This window comes from Hemicordylus capensis, chromosome 2 (genome assembly GCF_027244095.1).
Source record: "Hemicordylus capensis ecotype Gifberg chromosome 2, rHemCap1.1.pri, whole genome shotgun sequence".
In the NCBI taxonomy this organism is placed as follows: Eukaryota; Metazoa; Chordata; class Lepidosauria; order Squamata; family Cordylidae; genus Hemicordylus; species Hemicordylus capensis.
The window spans coordinates 407,187,912-407,209,589 of NC_069658.1; the positions used below are offsets into that span (position 1 = coordinate 407,187,912).

General features: G+C 48.0%; 5 long non-coding RNA genes across 5 annotated transcripts; 2 read left to right on the plus strand and 3 right to left on the minus strand.

The window, feature by feature from the left end:
• Positions 1-1,885: 1,885 nt before the first annotated feature.
• LOC128346914 (uncharacterized) lies at positions 1,886-7,411 on the minus strand. Its single transcript, XR_008317288.1, has 2 exons — positions 2,454-7,411; positions 1,886-2,306 (listed from the first exon to the last, which is right to left on the minus strand). It is a non-coding gene; the product is annotated as an uncharacterized LOC128346914 (long non-coding RNA).
• Positions 7,412-8,197: 786 nt separating this feature from the next.
• Positions 8,198-9,609, minus strand: LOC128346911 (uncharacterized). The gene is made up of 2 exons (XR_008317285.1): positions 8,729-9,609; positions 8,198-8,617 (listed from the first exon to the last, which is right to left on the minus strand). It is a non-coding gene; the product is annotated as an uncharacterized LOC128346911 (long non-coding RNA).
• Positions 9,610-12,202: 2,593 nt separating this feature from the next.
• On the minus strand, positions 12,203-13,066 carry LOC128346912 (uncharacterized). Its single transcript, XR_008317286.1, has 2 exons — positions 12,731-13,066; positions 12,203-12,623 (listed from the first exon to the last, which is right to left on the minus strand). It is a non-coding gene; the product is annotated as an uncharacterized LOC128346912 (long non-coding RNA).
• Positions 13,067-15,738: 2,672 nt separating this feature from the next.
• LOC128346910 (uncharacterized) lies at positions 15,739-17,132 on the plus strand. The gene is made up of 2 exons (XR_008317284.1): positions 15,739-16,604; positions 16,712-17,132. It is a non-coding gene; the product is annotated as an uncharacterized LOC128346910 (long non-coding RNA).
• A 2,540-nt stretch (positions 17,133-19,672) lies between these two features.
• LOC128346913 (uncharacterized) lies at positions 19,673-20,929 on the plus strand. The gene is made up of 2 exons (XR_008317287.1): positions 19,673-20,399; positions 20,513-20,929. It is a non-coding gene; the product is annotated as an uncharacterized LOC128346913 (long non-coding RNA).
• The last annotated feature ends 749 nt before the right edge of the window (positions 20,930-21,678 follow it).

Consider the following 21,678-nt stretch of genomic DNA (forward strand, 5'->3'; position numbering starts at 1 on the left):
AAGAATGTCAAGTCACAAGACAGGCATGACCAAGGGAAAGGAAGAACAGAGCTTTGAGAGTGTGGAGATAATGTGAGAGAAAGTGACTACCTGTGCAGTGTCTTTTCATCAGTGGACGGAATTGCATGCAATTTTTGTGTGCTCAATATATATTACGCTGCTTCCAGATTGTCAAAAACGCTGCATGGAGTAGAGAGCGTGGACAGAGAAGCTTTTATCCCTCTCTACCAACTCTAGAGCCCAGAGGTGATCCCATGAAAAAGAAGGCCCGGAAATTTAGAACCGACAAAAGGAAGTACTTGGTCACACATAACCTATGCAGTACTCTTCCACTGGATGGGGTGATGGCCAGTCGCTCGGATGGCTTTCAAAGGGGCTTTGGCAAATTCATGGAGGATGGGTCAATCAATATCTGTTAGATGACGGGTCGGTCTGGTGGCTCCCAGGATCAGCTGACAGCCTGATCGAAAGTACTAAACGTAAGAGGGGCTTCTAGAATTGATTGATTAAGATGTCAAGGACAAGCCGGTAGCTACCACTGTTTGCACTCTGGATTTCATGGGATCATGAGATCTGCATTGTTTTGCCTGTAGCTAACACAAAGGACTTGGGAGAAGGACATCCTAGGTCAAGTTCAAAGCACAGAACTGCAGGAGACCCGATGGTCGATTGATGGCTACTACTCTGGTGGCTCCCAGGTTCAGTTGATGGCCTAATTCAAAGTGCAAAATGTAAGAGGGGCTTCTGGAGTACCTTTGTTTCAAGATTCCCTGAGAAGATCTTGCAAGAAATCATAAAGCAGGAGAGGCTCTTGTTGCTGACCAGAACTAAAAACTATATGCTGCTTATCTGTGCATGGGTTAGCTTGAGCTTGCTTTTGTTCTGCTCTCCTGATTGAATTGTTACCACTGTACCTAGATTACTTACGGTGCAAAGTGTTCCGTGGATGGCCCCCACCCCCTGTATGACTTCTTTTGCATTTGTGTCTCTTTCTTTGACTTCATAAGCAGACCTGATTGACCTCAAAGGAAGAGGGCACATTATAAAAAGAACCATTCAAAAATAGAAACCGCTCAAAAATGCAAACCAAGCAGTGTAGGACTGTCTCGTTGATAAGGGAGGTGAGGTGTTTCTAGGATTCAAAGAGAAAACAACCAAAGTATCGTAGGGATGTCCCCCTCCCCATTCCAGCAGGTTCTCTCTCCTTTGGGAGTCTGCAAGCCATGGGCCTTCCCTTCATCCGTTGGCACAGACCATGCGCTTATATGTGGCCCCTTTGGCTTCCAAATAGGTTTCTTCTCTGGGGACTCAGGATAAAAAAGAGGTTCTGACTCACATGTGTTAAAGTGGGAATTACACCTTTTCCAAAACCTTCTTTGTCAAACCTTTTAGAGGTAAAAGTAATGGCAGCTCCCAAAGCCTTCCAGATCTATGATTGGGGCAGGATTTCCTTCTTTAGCGATTTTTAATGGTAGGGCCAATGTTGTCTGACAGCAACCCCATCTCCAGGAAGAGAAAGTGCCTTTCATTATTGTTCAGAAAGAAGGCAAAGATCCAGCGCTTCTGTGACAGATTGGTGAACTCGAGTGCTGAGGTTTTTCACCAATTACACTCTTATCCCAAGGTGGTGTTCTCCACCTTCCTCTCTAATTTGCACAACAACCCTGTGTGGTAGGTTAATTAGAGAAGTAGGAGATTGCTGAGTGAGGATTTTAAACTTGGATCTCCCTGGTCCCAATCAAGCATTCTACCTCTGGATCTTAAGCCCAACCTGATTGATCCCCAGATCCATTGCCTAATACGAGTAATTTTCCTCATTGACTTCTAACCACTCCCAGAAGAACCAGCAAGAAAGACGACTCAAGAAAAACAAGGCAACAATGTCTTCAGATTAATTTCTATTTTATTTGGGGATGGGAGGGAGGGGGAAAGACCCACGGGTTGACTCGTCTTCAGCGGCAAGCCAAGGCGCTTGCAGAGCTGAAGAGGAAGGCCGTGCAGAGAAGGCAAAAAACCTGGGGATCCAGAGACCTCCCAGGGGAAAATTCCTTCTCGGCTCCAAAAAGCGGCAACCAGCCAGGCCTGCAGGGCCAGGTTAAACAGTGGGCCTTGGTCAATCTGTGTTGGGGCAGGACCACCAATGGATGACCCCATCCAGACACAGCTTGAGCTACTCTGGCTCAACCAAGAGGACCATGCCTTTGGGAGCTGGGTCTTCGAGCTGCTTGGGGAGCTTCTTCTTACAGGGAGGGGGAGACCCCGCTTCAGCCCTTTTGCCCGAGAGGGGCACATCAGACGGTCGTGGCCTGAAAGAGAGAGAGAGAGAGAGAGAGAGAGAGAGAGAGAGAGAGAGAGAGAGAGAGAGAGATGCCCTGTGTTAAATGGTTAGGAGGCAAGTGGGGAAAGGGTGGGATGCCAAGGGGACTGGGTGGGTGGGTGGGGGTCCAACTTACTAGTAGGAGCTCCCGAAGGAGCCTGCAGGGGTCTAGGGGAGACAGCTCGGCGTCCTCTACCAGAAATCTGGATCCCCTACAGGGACTGAGATTGCGGAAAAAGCCCAGGACTTCGGCCGCCCTCCCACATCCCACGGGGGCAAAGGGGGAACATTAACCGTTTCCCCTCTCCCCCCCCAGGGAGACTTAGCTGCTCAGCAAAGGTGGGCTGCTTTTATGGAGCTCAGAGGACAGTGGAGTATTATGATGTGGGCAGAAGTGGGAGGGGCTGTGGTTGCTCTCCTTGTGACAGCAGAAAGAGGCAGGCCATATTGAGAGGAGCTTTTAAAGAAACCATATATGGTCAAAAGGGGGGAGGCCAACAAGGACGGGATTGTGATGCCTACTGGCAGAGGGATGAGGCAATTGCTTTGTGATCAGTTTAATATCGTCTGATATGAAATAGTTGAGTGGCAGCAATTTAAGTGTTTCCCAAGCATCTCCCCAAAAGACAACCAGAAGTGTGTGGTGTTTTGGCTGCATGATTTTTATTAAATCAATTGAGAAATTTATTGTGCAACTTTAGCAAGATAAAAAATACAAATAATGGGCGGTTAGACACTATAATATGCTTAAAATGAACGATTCGAAAATAAATAGTTCAGAAGCAGACACCATGCAAAGTCACCTAAACAAAGCCAGAGCAGCTTCTGAAGAACAGATGGATTCCACCTTGGTTATCTTTTTCACGGAAAATCTATATAACGTAATTTACACACATAAGAGAATCTCTGAACCTGTATGCCTAGAGAAAATGTCAAGTGTATAAAATGACAATACCATATGTTCCATAAAACTGGACATAATATTCCAAGAAAGGTGTGACCCACACAGTACAGTGTGTATTCTGTAATAGATTGCAGCTGAGGCTGATGGGAGTTTGAGTTCAGCAACATCTGGAGGCTCCCTGCTTGGGAAGCCTTGGAAAGATAATGGTGTCAACGTTGTTACAAAGAGAACCTTTTGGGGAGTTTCCTCGTGAATCCTCCGCCCGCCTTTATCTGGAAGGACAAGCTGGTAGTTATCATTCTGGATTTCATGGGGACATGAGATCTGCATTGTGTTTTGCCTGTAGCAAACACAAAGGGCCTGGGCGAAGGACCTCCTAGGTCAAGTTCAAAGCACAAAACTGCAGGAGAACCTCCCCTCGCTGTCAACCCCCTGATGACTCACAGGTGGGAAGCTGGAGTAGACGCGAGTTAGGAAAGGTTGTGCGGTCGCGTCGGTGTCTACTCCTGGCAACCACAGAGCGCTGTGGTTGTCTTTGGTAGAATACAGGAGGAGTTGACCATTGCCTCCTCCAGCACAGTTTGAGATGATGCCTTTCAGCACCTTACTATATCGCTGCTGCCTGATATAGAGTTGCCCAAACACACCAGCAGGGATTCAAACCAACAGCCTCCTGCTCTCTAGGCAGGTGGCTAGATGTGAGTTTACCCAGAGCTATTCTTGAAAGACTAGGCCAGTCTTTTCCCTGTGTGGGCACAGCAGATCAATTCAAGGCAGCACCTCCTCAGGAAGGAGTGATGGGAAAGCAACAGGTCATCTCCACATCTAAGGAGCATGTTTGATTGATTGATTTGTATCTATGTAAACCACTTTGGGAACTTCTATTGAAAAGCAGTTTATATATATTTGTCATAAAGTAAAGGTAAAGTGTGTCATCAAGTCGATTTTGACTCCTGGCGCCCACAGAGCCCTGTGGCTTTCTTTGGTAGAATTCAGGAGGGGTTTACCATGGCCCATCTCCTGCGCAGTATGAGATGATGCCTTTCAGCATCTTCCTATATCGCTGCTGCCCAATATAGTACCAGTGGGGATTCAAACCGGCAACCTTCTGCTTGTTAGTCAAACACTGATTGATTGATTGATTGATGGATTGATATCTATGTAAACCACTTTGAGAACTTCTGTTGAAAAGTGGTTAATGGCTGACTCAGGGCCAAAGGAAGCTGGCTGGTTTACATTTTAGCTGAAGAGACAGGAGACAAAGAAACTCTAATGCAGAAGGAAACTTGCCTTTTCCTCCAGGGGTCCTTCCAGACCTTCCCTAGTTTTTCTCCAAGAAGTCCACTCCTCAGTTTTGAATAGCACAATGGCCTTGTCTCTTTTGCTTGCCTTTGTAAGCGACTTTAGCATAATGCCCCCAGGTGAGAATGTGCCTCTAATTGGTGAAGACACCATCCATCCGTCTGTCTCCTTGGTCAACAGTGCGTTCTGCATTCCTCAGAAGCACCATTCTCTCTCCCATGTCTTGGCATCGACACTTCCATCTTGTCCTGCCTTGACTTACACCTCCATACTGTCTTTTCTCAAAGCGGTGTGCTCAGCACTTGTGGCTGCGAAGTCTCATTCATTTTTGGATCTACCTTTGGCGAATCCTGGACCCCTGGCTGGTCTCTGGATTCTTGCTCCTGCTTTCTTGCCCTGGAGAAGAAAAGCTTCTTGGTAGAGACTAAGCTGCAAGGTTTTGATGCATTTCTCTCGGAAAGAGTGAGGTGGTAGTATATAACCCCTATCCTTGATATCTCTACTTACCTTTCCCCTCATTTCTCCTGAAATCCAAATCTGTTTGTTTCTCTCTAGCCAGCCTTCAGGGAACCTAATTCAGACCTAAAACTCAAGCCAAATTAACACCTTGAGAGCTGTACCTTAGTCATTGTTGGTCTTGCTAGTTTAATATTATTGTTCTTAACCATTATTTTCTCTTTCTGTAATCCAAAACTCATTTTATTATGAACTCTAACCACTTCAGTAAATTCTTTCTGTGACCAATACATTGAACAAACTTATTCTGAAGGTGGAATTTGAAGCTAGTTAATTCCCCTACACAAGCCTAAAATGTAGCTCGGGGTTCCTGCCCATTTCCCGGGAGCAGTTCCAGTAAAAAGGTTTCCCAATTAGCTGCATGCCCGAACGGTGAGCACCACCATTTCACCTTCCCAACAGCCCTGCAAAGCAAGTCAAGCCCCAAGACTGACTGATTGATTGTTTAAGTGCTGTCAAGTCAACTCTTAGCGACCACATAGATAGAGTCTCTCCAGGATGATCTGTCTTCAACTTGGCCTTTAAGGTCTCTCAGTGGTGCATTCATTGCTGTCGTGATCGAGTCCATCCACTTTGTTGCTGGTCCTCCTCTTCTTCTCTTTCCTGCCTCTTTTCCCAGCATTGTGGACTTCTCAAGGGAGCTGGGTCATGTGTCCGAAGTAGGATAGTTTGAGCCTGGGCGCTTTCCAGACGAGACCTTAAAACGGGTTCAGGATGAATCTCGGAAGTGTGATTCCACACTTCCTGTGTCCTGACACCACAGTCCCTACGCAGACAGCAGGGTGCCATTCACATTTCCAGTTGCCTTGTTGTGAATTTGATCACTGCTATATAGAGCGAGGACGTCGTACATCCAGTGTGAAAAAGTTGCTCTTTTTCCTGGTTGTTAGTTGCTGCGAGACTGCTCCCCCTGTTGTTTATGCCCGAATGTGACTTGCCCAAATGGATGTATTTTGTTGCTGATGAGCAGCTAGTCTGAAAAGCACCCTGGTCATTTTGGTCCTCCAAAGTATTCTCAGATTGGACCAAGGCAAAATAAAAATAGCTTTGAGGGTTGGGGTGCGTGTGCGTGTAATGAAAGAGGGAATCACTAGCTGTGCAGAGTCTCTTCTTCAGAGGATGGAAATACATACAAAATATGTGTGCTCTTTCTTTATTGACTGCTTACACATTGTAGAAAATAATGAATGGAGTAGTAGCCAGATAAACCTTTATCCCCTTCTGCCAACATGAGAGCCAGGGGTCCTTGGAGGATAGAGAGAGGACCTGTGGCCAAATATCTAGAGATGAGTATCATCATGAAACTGAAGGCCAGGAAGAACCAACAAAAGGAAGTCCTGTTTCAAACAGTGCATCATGAATCTATGGAATTCTTTGCCAGGGGATGTGGTGATGGCCACAAGCTTGGATGGCTTTCAAAGGGGCTTGGACAAATTCATGGAGGTCAGGTCAACTGATGGCTACTAGTCTGGTGGCTCCCTATGGTTAACTGATGGCATCTGGATCAGCTGATGGCCTGGACCAAAGTGCTAAACGAGGAAGTTTTTGAGAAGGAACTCAAAACATACCTGTGTAGTCAGGATTTAGTTGATAGATTACGTCTTGGTTTGAAGAGTTTTTATTGTATTTTCAATTAATTATGTTAATGTATTAATGATGCTTATATTGTGAACCGCCCAGAGACCTTTTGTATAAGTGATAGATAAACAAATAAATAAAAAGTAAGAAGAGTTTCTAGAATAACTTTTTTTGGAAGGTTCATTGGGAAGATTTCGCAAGGAACTCTTAAAGCAGGAGAGGCTCTTGTAGCTGACTGGAACTAAAAGCTATATGCTGCTTATTTTTGTATGTGTGTTAATATGAACATACTTGATCTTGATCTGCTCTCCTGATTAAATTGTTACCGCTGTATCTGGATCACTGACGGTGCAAAGTGTTGAGTTGAACCCATCGTCCCCCAAGATACGTTTGCATTTGTGTCTCTTACTTTGACCTCACAGGCAGACCGGATTGCCCCTTCCGCAAAATGAAGAAGGCACATTGGCAAAGAGGCACCTTTAACATGGTGATTAAGCACTTATTAAGCAGGGGGAGAGTAACTGGCCTTATCCACCCTTATCCACCCCTAACACAGGACCTCCAGTGACTGTTGCTGGTGTCTATCTTGTGTTTCTTTTTAGATTTTGGCCCTTTGGAACAGGGATCCAACTTATTTATTTGTTATTCCTCTTGTGTAAACCGCCCTGAGCCATTTTTAGAAGGGTGGTATAGAAGTTGAATAAATAATAATAATACAAGAATATCTGAAAATAGAAACAGCTCAAAAATGCAAACCAAGCAGAGTATGAGATTGTATCGTGGGTACTAGAGGTGAAGTGTTTCTATACCTCCTGGATACAAAGGCAAGCAACAAACCAACGTAGCGTAACTGAGCATAGCCTGGGATGTCCCCCTCCCCTTTCCAGCAGGTTCTCTCTCCTTTGAGCATCTGCAAGCCACGTGCCCCCCCTTGATTTGTTGGCGCAGACCATGCGCTTATATGTGACCCTTTTGGCTTCACCAAAGTGGAGGATTCTTCTCTGAGGCCTCAAGATAACAAAAGAGGTTCTTACCTGCATTTGTTTCTGTGGGTAATGCCCCCTTGTCGGATCTTCTGGAGGCAAAACAAACAAACATAAAGTGGCAGCCCTAAATGTTCTCCACATCTGTGATTGGAGCAGGATTTCCAGCTGTGGCAATTTTCAACGGTAGGGCCAATGTTCTCTGAACTCAACACCATCTCCAGTAAGAGAAAGTGCCTTTCATTAGTGCTGTTCGGAAGGAAAGCGAAGGATTGAGCGATTCTGTGACAGATTGGTGAACTCGAGTGCTGAGGTTTTTCACCAATTAAACCCTTATCCCAAGGTGGTGTTCTCCACCTTCCTCTCTTATTTGAACAACAACCCTGTGAGGTAGGTTAAGTTGAGAAGCAGGAGCTAGTGGAGTGAGGGTTTTAAACTCAAATCTCCCTGGCCCCAATCAAACATTCTACCTCTGGATCTTAAGCCCAACCTGATCGATCCACAGATCCATTGCCTAACACAAGTAATTTTCTTCATTGACGCCAACAAGCCCCAACAAGAAAGAGACAACCCAAGAAAGACAAGGCAACAATGTCGTCAGATTAATTTCTATTTTATTTGGGGGTGGGAGGGAGGGGGAAAGACCCACGGGTTGACTCGTCTTCAGCGGCAAGCCAAGGAGCTTGCAGAGCTGAAGAGGAAGGCCGTGCAGAGAAGGCAAAAAACCTGGGGATCCAGAGACCTCCCAGGGGAAAATTCCTTCTCGGCTCCAAAAAGCGGCAACCAGCCAGGCCTGCAGGGCCAGGTTAAACAGTGGGCCTTGGTCAATCTGTGTTGGGGCAGGACCACCAATGGATGACCCCATCCAGACACAGCTTGAGCTACTCTGGCTCAACCAAGAGGACCATGCCTTTGGGAGCTGGGTCTTCGAGCTGCTTGGGGAGCTTCTTCTTACAGGGAGGGGGAGACCCCGCTTCAGCCCTTTTGCCCGAGAGGGGCACATTAGACGGTCGTGGCCTGAAAGAGAGAGAGAGAGAGAGAGATGCCCTGTGTTAAATGGGTAGGAGGCAAGTGGGGAAAGGGTGGGATGCCAAGGGGACGGGGTGGGTGGGTGGGGGTCCAACTTACCAGTAGGAGCTCCCGAAGGAGCCTGCAGGGGTCTAGGGGAGACAGCTCGGCGTCCTCTACCAGAAATCTGGATCCCCTACAGGGACTGAGATTGCGGAAAAAGCCCAGGACTTCGGCCGCCCTCCCACATCCCACGGGGGCAAAGGGGGAACATTAACCGTTTCCCCTCTCCCCCCCCCCAGGGAGACTTAGCTGCTCAGCAAAGGTGGGCTGCTTTTATGGAGCTCAGAGGACAGTGGAGTATTATGATGTGGGCAGAAGTGGGAGGGGCTGTGGTTGCTCTCCTTGTGACAGCAGAAAGAGGCAGGCCATATTGAGAGGGGCTTTTAAAGAAACCATATATGGTCAAAAGGGGGGAGGCCAACAAGGACGGGATTGTGATGCCCACTGGCAGAGGGATGAGGCAATTGCTTTGTGATCAGTTTAATATCGTCTGATATGAAATAGTTGAGTGGCAGCAATTTAAGTGTTTCCCAAGCATCTCCCCAAAAGACAACCAGAAGTGTGTGGTGGGGTGTGTGTGTGTTTGGCAGTATGGTTTGCAACCCTCAGTGGAACTTGACCAGAATAAAAACACAAAAAATGGTCGGGGTGGGGTGGGGTGATAAATGCTATGAAATGAAATATTCAGAAATAAACAGCTCAGAAAATGGATAGTAAGCAATGTCACTCAAACAAAGCCAGAGCATCTTCTGAAGAGCAGATCGATTTTCTCATGTTCTGGTCCCCCCGTGCCCAAGGAAAATCTATATAACTTAAAGTACACATATAAGGAAAATGTCTGAACCTGTATGCCTAGAGGAGACATCAGATCTATAAAATGACAATACCACACGGCCCGTTGCATAAATCTGCACAGAGTATTCCAAGGGAAGTGTGACTAGCACAGAATAGAGTGCATTCCCTAATTAATGGGAGCAGGGGCTGATGGGAGTTGTAGTTCAGCAACATCTGGAGGCCCCTAACTTGGGAAGTCTTGGTCTAGACCAGCCCTGATCAACCTTGGCCCCACAGCTCTTTTTGGACTAGAACTCCCACAGTCCCCAGCCACAGTGGCCGATAGCCAGGGATTCTCGGAGTTGGAGGCCAACAACTGCAAGAAGGCCAAAGTTGAGGAGCCAGAACCCCTTGGGAATACCCACATCATGGTGTAAGGTTTGGACTGGACCTTGCATGCTTCAATTTCTGTGTTGCAGTTCTTCTAACTTAGGCCCCCCAGCAGTTTTTGAACTACAACTCCCACAATCCCCATCCACAGTGGCAGGTAGCCAGGGATTCTGGGAGTTGGAGGCCAACATCTGCGGGACGTCTGAAGTTGGGCAGCCCTGTTCTAAATGCTTGGGTGTGAGAGGTCTCCTAAGCAGGGGTGAGCTCTGAGACACTACAGCATCTCCAAATATTAAATGGCCAGACAGAGATCGATTCACAGCATCTCTGGACATCTTGCCTGGTGGGCTGTTTTGTTCTCCCAAGGGCTGTGGGAGGCAGCAGAATCCCCAGGATTGCGGCTGGCTTGAGGAATTCATGTGTGTGCCCTGTGCATTCTCCAACCATTTCTGTGCAGAAAGTTCAGCAGAAAAATAACGGAGTCCAGGGTCCCCACTGAGCTGTATGTCCGAGGGTTGGGCTTCCACCATTTCGCCTTCCCAACAGCCCTGCGAAGCAGGTCAAGTCACAAGACAGGCATGACCAAGGGAGGAAGGAAATGCATGCAAAATATGTGTGCTCAATATATATTACACTGCGTACAGAGTGTTGAAACGCTGCATGGAGTAGAGAGCGTGGATAGAGAAGCTTTTCTCCCTCTCTCCCAACACTAGAGCCCAGAGGTGATCCCATGAAAAGGAAGGCCAGTAAATTTAGGACCAACAAAAGGAAGTACTTGGTCACACATAACCTATGGAGTTCTCTTCCACAGGATGGGGTGACGGCCAGTCGCTCAGATGGCTTTCAAAGGGGCTTTGGCAAATTCATGGAGGATGGGTCGATCGATGTCTATTAGATGACAGGTCGGTCTGGTGGCTCCCAGGATCAGCTGACAGCCTGATCAAAAGTACTAAACATAAGAGGGGCTTCTAGAATTGATTGATTAAGATGTCAAGGACAAGCCGGTAGCTACCACTGTTTGCACTCTGGATTTGATGGGACCATGAGATCTGCATTGTTTTGCCTGTAGCTAACGCAAAGGACTTGGGAGAAGGACATCCTAGGTCAAGTTCAAAGCACAGAACTGCAGGAGACCCGATGGTCGATTGATGGCTACTACTCTGGTGGCTCCCAGGTTCAGTTGATGGCCTAATTCAAAGTGCAAAACGTAAAGAGGGGCTTCTCGAATACCTTTGTTTCAAGATTCCCTGAGAAGATCTTGCAAGAAATCATAAAGCAGGAGAGGCTCTTGTTGCTGACCAGAACTAAAAACTATATGCTGCTTATCTGTGCATGAGTTAGCTTGAGCTTGCTTTTGTTCTGCTCTCCTGATTGAATTGTTACCACTGTACCTGGATTACTTACGGTGCAAAGTGTTCCGTGGATGGCCCCCACCCCCAGTATGACTTCTTTTGCATTTGTGTCTCTTTCTTTGACTTCATAAGCAGACCTGATTGACCTCAAAGGAAGAGGGCACATTATAAAAAGAACCATTCAAAAATAGAAACCGCTCAAAAATGCAAACCAAGCAGTGTAGGATTGTCTCGTCGATACGGGAGGTGAGGTGTTTCTAGGATTCAAAGAGCAAACAACAAACCAAAGTATCGTAAGGATGTCCCACTCCCCGTTCCAGCAGGTTCTCTCTCCTTTGGGAGTCTGCAAGCCATGGGCCTTCCCTTCATCCATTGGCACAGACCATGCGCTTATATGTGGCCCCTTTGGCTTCCAAATAGGTTTCTTCTCTGGGGACTCAGGATAAAAAAGAGGTTCTGACTCACATGTGTTGAAGTGGGAATTACACCTTTTCCAAAACCTTCTTTGTCAAACCTTTTAGAGGTGAAAGTAGTGGCAGCTCCCAAAGCCTTCCAGATCTATGACTGGGGCAGGATTTCCAACTTTAGTGATTTTTAATGGTAGGGCCAATGTTCTCTGACAGCAACCCCATCTCCAGGAAGAGAAAGTGCCTTTCATTATTGTTCAGAAAGAAGGCAAAGATCCAGCGCTTCTGTGACAGATTTGGTGAACTCGAGTGCTGAGGTTTTTCACCAATTACACTCTTATCCCAAGGTGGTGTTCTCCACCTTCCTCTCTTATTTGCACAACAACCCTGTGTGGTAGGTTAATTAGAGAAGTAGGAGATTGCTGAGTGAGGATTTTAAACTTGGATCTCCCTGGTCCCAATCAAGCATTCTACCTCTGGGTCTTAATCCCAACCTGATTGATCCCCAGATCCATTGCCTAACACGAATAATTTTCCTTATTGACTTCTAACCACTCCCAGAAGAACCAGCAAGAAAGACGACCCAAGAAAGACAAGGCAACAATGTCTTCAGATTAATTTCTATTTTATTTGGGGGTGGGAGGGAGGGGGAAAGACCCACGGGTTGACTCGTCTTCAGCGGCAAGCCAAGGCGCTTGCAGAGCTGAAGAGGAAGGCCGTGCAGAGAAGGCAAAAAACCTGGGGATCCAGAGACCTCCCAGGGGAAAATTCCTTCTCGGCTCCAAAAAGCGGCAACCAGCCAGGCCTGCAGGGCCAGGTTAAACAGTGGGCCTTGGTCAATCTGTGTTGGGGCAGGACCACCAAAGGATGACCCCATCCAAACACAGCTTGAGCTACTCTGGCTCAACCAAAAGGACCATGCCTTTGGGAGCTGGGTCTTCGAGCTGCTTGGGGAGCTTCTTCTTACAGGGAGGGGGAGACCCCGCTTCAGCCCTTTTGCCCGAGAGGGGCACATTAGACGGTCGTGGCCTGAAAGAGAGAGAGAGAGAGATGCCCTGTGTTAAGTGGGTAGGAGGCAAGTGGGGAAAGGGTGGGATGCCAAGGGGACGGGGTGGGTGGGTGGGGGTCCAACTTACCAGTAGGAGCTCCCGAAGGAGCCTGCAGGGGTCTAGGGGAGACAGCTCGGCGTCCTCTACCAGAAATCTGGATCCCCTACAGGGACTGAGATTGCGGAAAAAGCCCAGGACTTCGGCCGCCCTCCCACATCCCACGGGGGCAAAGGGGGAACATTAACCGTTTCCCCTCTCCCCCCCCAGGGAGACTTAGCTGCTCAGCAAAGGTGGGCTGCTTTTATGGAGCTCAGAGGACAGTGGAGTATTATGATGTGGGCAGAAGTGGGAGGGGCTGTGGTTGCTCTCCTTGTGACAGCAGAAAGAGGCAGGCCATATTGAGAGGGGCTTTTAAAGAAACCATATATGGTCAAAAGGGGGAGGCCAACAAGGACGGGATTGTGATGCCCACTGGCAGAGGGATGAGGCAATTGCTTTGTGATCAGTTTAATATCGTCTGATATGAAATAGCTGAGTGGCAGCAATTTAAGGGTTTCCCAAGCATCTCCCTAAAGGACAATTATTACTGACGATTTTTGTTGGCGGTATGATTTTTCATTTGGCAAGTGGACTTCAGTGCAACTTTAATAATATAAGAAAATAGAACATGCTTAGAATGAACAGAGTCGCTCTTACCCGTTGACTTTGGGGCTGAAGTCCAGGGCCTCCACAACCCCTGGTCCACACCCATATCCTCTGTATTTTGTCCTGAGTGTTTTGGTTTTTACCCTCAAGTACCTACATGCTAAAAAATGATGCTTAAGTTGCAGTGGGGGGGGGGGGAGCGGCTCTAAAGGTGTTTAGGTCCAGGCTCCAAAATTACCTAGTTGCACCTCTGAAAATTGAACAATTCAAAAACAAGCAGGTCAAATAAGCAGCTCAAATAAGCAGCTCAGAAGTGGTGGATACCAAGCAATGTCTCCAAAACAATGTCAGAGCAGCTGCTGAAGAGAAGATTGCTTTCATCATGTTTTGGTATCTTTCTTTAAAAGCAAAAATCTTTATAACTTAAAATACACACATAAGAAAATCTCTGAACATGTATGCAGAGACAAAACTTCAGGTCTATAAAATGACAATATCATATGTTTCATAAAACTGCACACAGTATTCCAAGGGAGATGCAACCAGCACAGAACAGAGTGTATTCTGTAATCGATTGGAGCAGGGGCTGATGGGACTTGTAGTTCAGCAACCTCTGGAGGCCTCCAACTTGGCAAGGCTTGGTCTAGACCAGGTCTGCTCAGCTTTGGCCCTGCAGCTGTTTGGACAAGAGCTCCCATAATTCCTAGCCACAGTGGTCAATAGCCAGAGATTATGGGAGTTGTAGGCCCACATCTGCATGACAGCCAAAGTTGAGGAGACCGGGTCCCGAAAATCCCCTTGAGAACATCCTTTTAATGGTGTAAGGTTTGGATTGGACCTTGCATTCGATGGTTTCTGTTTAGCATGCAGTTCATGTAAATTCTGGGGTGTGAGGAGACCCACAAAAAGAAGTTCTTTTTCACACAGTGCATCATGGTGATGATGGTCACGTGCTTGGATGGCTTTGAAAGGAGCTTTGACAAAAGCATGGAGGACAGATCTATTGGTGGTGGCTACTAGTCTAATGTCGCAGTGGGAAAATGCTTGATGAACAAGCAGAAGGTTGCCAGTTCGAATCACTGCTGGTACTATATCCAGCAGCAGTGATATAGGAAGGGGATCATGTCTACTCCAGCTTCCTACTTGTGAGTCATCAGGCGGTTCACAGTGAGGGGAGGTTCTCCTGCAGTTCTGTGCTTTGAACTTGAACTAGGAGGTCCTTCTCCCAGGCCCTTTGCGTTAGCTACAGGCAAAAAAGCTTCTCTATCCACTCTCTCTACTCCATGCAGCCTTTTCGACAATCTGTACGCAGTGTAATATATATTGAGCACACAAAATTTGCATGCATTTCCATCCTTTGATGAAAAGACCCTGCATAGGTGCTGATTTTCTGTCACATTACCCCCCACACCCTCAAAGCTCTGTTTTTCTTTTCCCTTGGTCATGCCTGTCTTGTGACTTGACCTGCTTCGCAAGGCTGTTGGGAAGGAGAAATGGTGGAAACCCGCCCCTCGGGCATGCAGCGCAATGGTGACTCTAGACTCCGTAATATTTCTGCTGAACTTGCTGCACAGCAATGGTTGGAGAATGCACAAGGCACACACCTGAATCCAGGCGCGGAGTCAGCCAAGTGACGGCCTGGGTCCAGCCCCGCCTGGTGGCCACTCTGCTGACGTCCAGTGTGCCTTCCAGAGCCCGAGCCATGCCCTCCTGGGGTCTTCTTTGGCGGCTCCTACCATTGGCGGCATGGGTTCTTTGAACCCTTTTGCACAATAGTGGCTACGCCCCTGCCTGAATCCCTCAAGCCAGCCACAACCCTGGGAATTCAGCTGCCTCCCATAGCCCTTGGGAGAACAAAACCACCCACCAGAAAAGATGCCCAGAGATGCTGTCAATCTAGCTTTGTTCGGGCAGTTAATAGTTGGAGATGCTGTTGTGTCTCTGAGTTCACCCCTGCTCGGGAGACCTCTCACACCCAAGCATTTAGAACAGGGCTGCTCCACTTCGGTCCTCCCACAGATGTTGGCCTACAACTCCCAGAATCCCTGGCTATTGGCCACTGTGGATGGGGATTGTGGGAGTTGTAGTTCAAAAACTGCTGGGGGGCCTAAGTTAGAAGAACTGCAACACAGAAATTGAAGCATGCAAGGTCCAGTCCAAACCTTACACCATGATGTGGGTATTCCCAAGGGGTTCTGGCTCCTCAACTTTGGCCTTCTTGCAGTTGTTGGCCTCCAACTCCGAGAATCCCTGGCTATCGGCCACTGTGGCTGGGGACTGTGGGAGTTCTAGTCCAAAAAGAGCTGTGGGGCCAAGGTTGATCAGGGCTGGTCTAGACCAAGACTTCCCAAGTTAGGGGCCTCCAGATGTTGCTGAACTACAACTCCCATCAGCCCCTGCTCCCATTAATTAGGGAATGCACTCTATTCTGTGCTAGTCACACTTCCCTTGGAATACTCTGTGCAGATTTATGCAACGGGCCGTGTGGTATTGTCATTTTATAGATCTGATGTCTCCTCTAGGCATACAGGTTCAGACATTTTCCTTATATGTGTACTTTAAGTTATATAGATTTTCCTTGGGCACGGGGGGACCAGAACATGAGAAAATCGATCTGCTCTTCAGAAGATGCTCTGGCTTTGTTTGAGTGACATTGCTTACTATCCATTTTCTGAGCTGTTTATTTCTGAATATTTCATTTCATAGCATTTATCACCCCACCCCACCCCGACCATTTTTTGTGTTTTTATTCTGGTCAAGTTCCACTGAGGGTTGCAAACCATACTGCCAAAAAAAAAACACACCCCACCACACACTTCTGGTTGTCTTTTGGGGAGATGCTTGGGAAACCCTTAAATTGCTGCCACTCAGCTATTTCATATCAGACGATATTAAACTGATCACAAAGCAATTGCCTCATCCCTCTGCCAGTGGGCATCACAATCCCGTCCTTGTTGGCCTCCCCCCTTTTGACCATATATGGTTTCTTTAAAAGCCCCTCTCAATATGGCCTGCCTCTTTCTGCTGTCACAAGGAGAGCAACCACAGCCCCTCCCACTTCTGCCCACATCATAATACTCCACTGTCCTCTGAGCTCCATAAAAGCAGCCCACCTTTGCTGAGCAGCTAAGTCTCCCTGGGGGGGGAGAGGGGAAACGGTTAATGTTCCCCCTTTGCCCCCGTGGGATGTGGGAGGGCGGCCGAAGTCCTGGGCTTTTTCCGCAATCTCAGTCCCTGTAGGGGATCCAGATTTCTGGTAGAGGACGCCGAGCTGTCTCCCCTAGACCCCTGCAGGCTCCTTCGGGAGCTCCTACTGGTAAGTTGGACCCCCACCCACCCACCCCGTCCCCTTGGCATCCCACCCTTTCCCCACTTGCCTCCTACCCACTTAACACAGGGCATCTCTCTCTCTCTCTCTTTCAGGCCACGACCGTCTAATGTGCCCCTCTCGGGCAAAAGGGCTGAAGCGGGGTCTCCCCCTCCCTGTAAGAAGAAGCTCCCCAAGCAGCTCGAAGACCCAGCTCCCAAAGGCGTGGTCCTTTTGGTTGAGCCAGAGTAGCTCAAGCTGTGTTTGGATGGGGTCATCCTTTGGTGGTCCTGCCCCAACACAGATTGACCAAGGCCCACTGTTTAACCTGGCCCTGCAGGCCTGGCTGGTTGCCGCTTTTTGGAGCCGAGAAGGAATTTTCCCCTGGGAGGTCTCTGGATCCCCAGGTTTTTTGCCTTCTCTGCACGGCCTTCCTCTTCAGCTCTGCAAGCGCCTTGGCTTGCCGCTGAAGACGAGTCAACCCGTGGGTCTTTCCCCCTCCCTCCCACCCCCAAATAAAATAGAAATTAATCTGAAGACATTGTTGCCTTGTCTTTCTTGGGTCGTCTTTCTTGCTGGTTCTTCTGGGAGTGGTTAGAAGTCAATAAGGAAAATTATTCGTGTTAGGCAATGGATCTGGGGATCAATCAGGTTGGGATTAAGACCCAGAGGTAGAATGCTTGATTGGGACCAGGGAGATCCAAGTTTAAAATCCTCACTCAGCAATCTCCTACTTCTCTAATTAACCTACCACACAGGGTTGTTGTGCAAATAAGAGAGGAAGGTGGAGAACACCACCTTGGGATAAGAGTGTAATTGGTGAAAAACCTCAGCACTCGAGTTCACCAAATCTGTCACAGAAGCGCTGGATCTTTGCCTTCTTTCTGAACAATAATGAAAGGCACTTTCTCTTCCTGGAGATGGGGTTGCTGTCAGAGAACATTGGCCCTACCATTAAAAATCACTAAAGTTGGAAATCCTGCCCCAGTCATAGATCTGGAAGGCTTTGGGAGCTGCCACTACTTTCACCTCTAAAAGGTTTGACAAAGAAGGTTTTGGAAAAGGTGTAATTCCCACTTCAACACATGTGAGTCAGAACCTCTTTTTTATCCTGAGTCCCCAGAGAAGAAACCTATTTGGAAGCCAAAGGGGCCACATATAAGCGCATGGTCTGTGCCAATGGATGAAGGGAAGGCCCATGGCTTGCAGACTCCCAAAGGAGAGAGAACCTGCTGGAACGGGGAGTGGGACATCCTTACGATACTTTGGTTTGTTGTTTGCTCTTTGAATCCTAGAAACACCTCACCTCCCGTATCGACGAGACAATCCTACACTGCTTGGTTTGCATTTTTGAGCGGTTTCTATTTTTGAATGGTTCTTTTTATAATGTGCCCTCTTCCTTTGAGGTCAATCAGGTCTGCTTATGAAGTCAAAGAAAGAGACACAAATGCAAAAGAAGTCATACTGGGGGTGGGGGCCATCCACGGAACACTTTGCACCGTAAGTAATCCAGGTACAGTGGTAACAATTCAATCAGGAGAGCAGAACAAAAGCAAGCTCAAGCTAACTCATGCACAGATAAGCAGCATATAGTTTTTAGTTCTGGTCAGCAACAAGAGCCTCTCCTGCTTTATGATTTCTTGCAAGATCTTCTCAGGGAATCTTGAAACAAAGGTATTCGAGAAGCCCCTCTTTACGTTTTGCACTTTGAATTAGGCCATCAACTGAACCTGGGAGCCACCAGAGTAGTAGCCATCAATCGACCATCGGGTCTCCTGCAGTTCTGTGCTTTGAACTTGACCTAGGATGTCCTTCTCCCAAGTCCTTTGCGTTAGCTACAGGCAAAACAATGCAGATCTCATGGTCCCATCAAATCCAGAGTGCAAACAGTGGTAGCTACCGGCTTGTCCTTGACATCTTAATCAATCAATTCTAGAAGCCCCTCTTATGTTTAGTACTTTTGATCAGGCTGTCAGCTGATCCTGGGAGCCACCAGACCGACCTGTCATCTAATAGACATCGATCGACCCATCCTCCATGAATTTGCCAAAGCCCCTTTGAAAGCCATCTGAGCGACTGGCCGTCACCCCATCCTGTGGAAGAGAACTCCATAGGTTATGTGTGACCAAGTACTTCCTTTTGTTGGTCCTAAATTTACTGGCCTTCCTTTTCATGGGATCACCTCTGGGCTCTAGTGTTGGGAGAGAGGGAGAAAAGCTTCTCTATCCACGCTCTCTACTCCATGCAGCGTTTCAACACTCTGTACGCAGTGTAATATATATTGAGCACACATATTTTGCATGCATTTCCTTCCTCCCTTGGTCATGCCTGTCTTGTGACTTGACCTGCTTCGCAGGGCTGTTGGGAAGGCGAAATGGTGGAAGCCCAACCCTCGGACATACAGCTCAGTGGGGACCCTGGACTCCGTTATTTTTCTGCTGAACTTTCTGCACAGGAATGGTTGGAGAATGCACAGGGCACACACATGAATTCCTCAAGCCAGCCGCAATCCTGGGGATTCTGCTGCCTCCCACAGCCCTTGGGAGAACAAAACAGCCCACCAGGCAAGATGTCCAGAGATGCTGTGAATCGATCTCTGTCTGGCCATTTAATATTTGGAGATGCTGTAGTGTCTCAGAGCTCACCCCTGCTTAGGAGACCTCTCACACCCAAGCATTTAGAACAGGGCTGCCCAACTTCAGACGTCCCGCAGATGTTGGCCTCCAACTCCCAGAATCCCTGGCTACTGGCCACTGTGGCTGGGGACTGTGGGAGTTCTAGTCCAAAAAGAGCTGTGGGGCCAAGGTTGATCAGGGCTGGTCTAGACCAAGACTTCCCAAGTTAGGGGCCTCCGGATGTTGCTGAACTACAACTCCCATCAGCCCCTGCTCCCATTAATTAGGGAATGCACTCTATTCTGTGCTAGTCACACTTCCCTTGGAATACTCTGTGCAGATTTATGCAACGGGCCGTGTGGTATTGTCATTTTATAGATCTGATGTCTCCTCTAGGCATAAAGGTTCAGACATTTTCCTTATATGTGTACTTTAAGTTATATAGATTTTCCTTGGGCACGGGGGGACCAGAACATGAGAAAATCGATCTGCTCTTCAGAAGATGCTCTGGCTTTGTTTGAGTGACATTGCTTACTATCCATTTTCTGAGCTGTTTATTTCTGAATATTTCATTTCATAGCATTTATCACCCCACCCCACCCCGACCATTTTTTGTGTTTTTATTCTGGTCAAGTTCCACTGAGGGTTGCAAACCATACTGCCAAACACACACACACCCCACCACACACTTCTGGTTGTCTTTTGGGGAGATGCTTGGGAAACACTTAAATTGCTGCCACTCAACTATTTCATATCAGACGATATTAAACTGATCACAAAGCAATTGCCTCATCCCTCTGCCAGTGGGCATCACAATCCCGTCCTTGTTGGCCTCCCCCCTTTTGACCATATATGGTTTCTTTAAAAGCCCCTCTCAATATGGCCTGCCTCTTTCTGCTGTCACAAGGAGAGCAACCACAGCCCCTCCCACTTCTGCCCACATCATAATACTCCACTGTCCTCTGAGCTCCATAAAAGCAGCCCACCTTTGCTGAGCAGCTAAGTCTCCCTGGGGGGGGAGAGGGGAAACGGTTAATGTTCCCCCTTTGCCCCCGTGGGATGTGGGAGGGCGGCCGAAGTCCTGGGCTTTTTCCGCAATCTCAGTCCCTGTAGGGGATCCAGATTTCTGGTAGAGGACGCCGAGCTGTCTCCCCTAGACCCCTGCAGGCTCCTTCGGGAGCTCCTACTGGTAAGTTGGACCCCCACCCACCCACCCCGTCCCCTTGGCATCCCACCCTTTCCCCACTTGCCTCCTACCCATTTAACACAGGGCATCTCTCTCTCTCTCTCTCTCTCTTTCAGGCCACGACCGTCTAATGTGCCCCTCTTGGGCAAAAGGGCTGAAGCGGGGTCTCCCCCTCCCTGTAAGAAGAAGCTCCCCAAGCAGCTCGAAGACCCAGCTCCCAAAGGCATGGTCCTCTTGGTTGAGCCAGAGTAGCTCAAGCTGTGTCTGGATGGGGTCATCCTTTGGTGGTCCTGCCCCAACACAGATTGACCAAGGCCCACTGTTTAACCTGGCCCTGCAGGCCTGGCTGGTTGCCGCTTTTTGGAGCCGAGAAGGAATTTTCCCCTGGGAGGTCTCTGGATCCCCAGGTTTTTTGCCTTCTCTGCATGGCCTTCCTCTTCAGCTCTGCAAGTGCCTTGGCTTGCCGCTGAAGACGAGTCAACCCGTGGGTCTTTCCCCCTCCCACCCCCAAATAAAATAGAAATTAATCTGAAGACATTGTCGCCTTGTCTTTCTTGTGTTGTCCCTTTTTGTTGGGGCTCCTGGGAGTGGTTTGGAGTCAATGAAGAAAATTACTTGTGTTAGGCAATGGATCTGGGGATTGATCAGTTTGGGATTAAGATCCAGAGGTTGATTGGGACTGGGGAGATCCGAGTTTAAAATCCTCTCAGCGATTCTTATTTCTCAACTCAGCACACCTCACATGGTTGTTGTGCAAATAAGAGAGGAAGGTGGAAGACACCCCTCGGGATAAGAATGAGAAACCTCAGCACTTGTGTTCCTCAGTCTGTCACAGATCTTTACATTTCTTCTGAACACTAATTCAAGGCACTTTCTCATACTGGAGTTCGGGTTGTCTTCAGAGAGCACTGACTCTGCCATGAAAATGTGCCACATCTGGAAATTCTGCTCCAATCACAGATGTGGAGAACACTTAGGGCTGCCACTATATTTTCTTTTACCTCCAAAAGAATCGACAAGGGGGCATTACCCACAGAAACAAATGCTAATCAGAACCTCTTTTGTTATCCTGAGCCCCCAGAGAAGAAGCCTCCACTTTGGTGAAGCCAAAAGGGTCACATATGGTCTACACCTCTGGATCAAGGGAAGGCACATGGCTTTCAGATGCCCCAAAGGAGAGAGAACCTGCTGGAATGGGTGGGGGGGCATCTGAGGGCCTGCTCAGTGATGCTAGATTGCTTTGTTGCTTGCTCTTTGTATTCAAGAGGTATAGAAACACTTC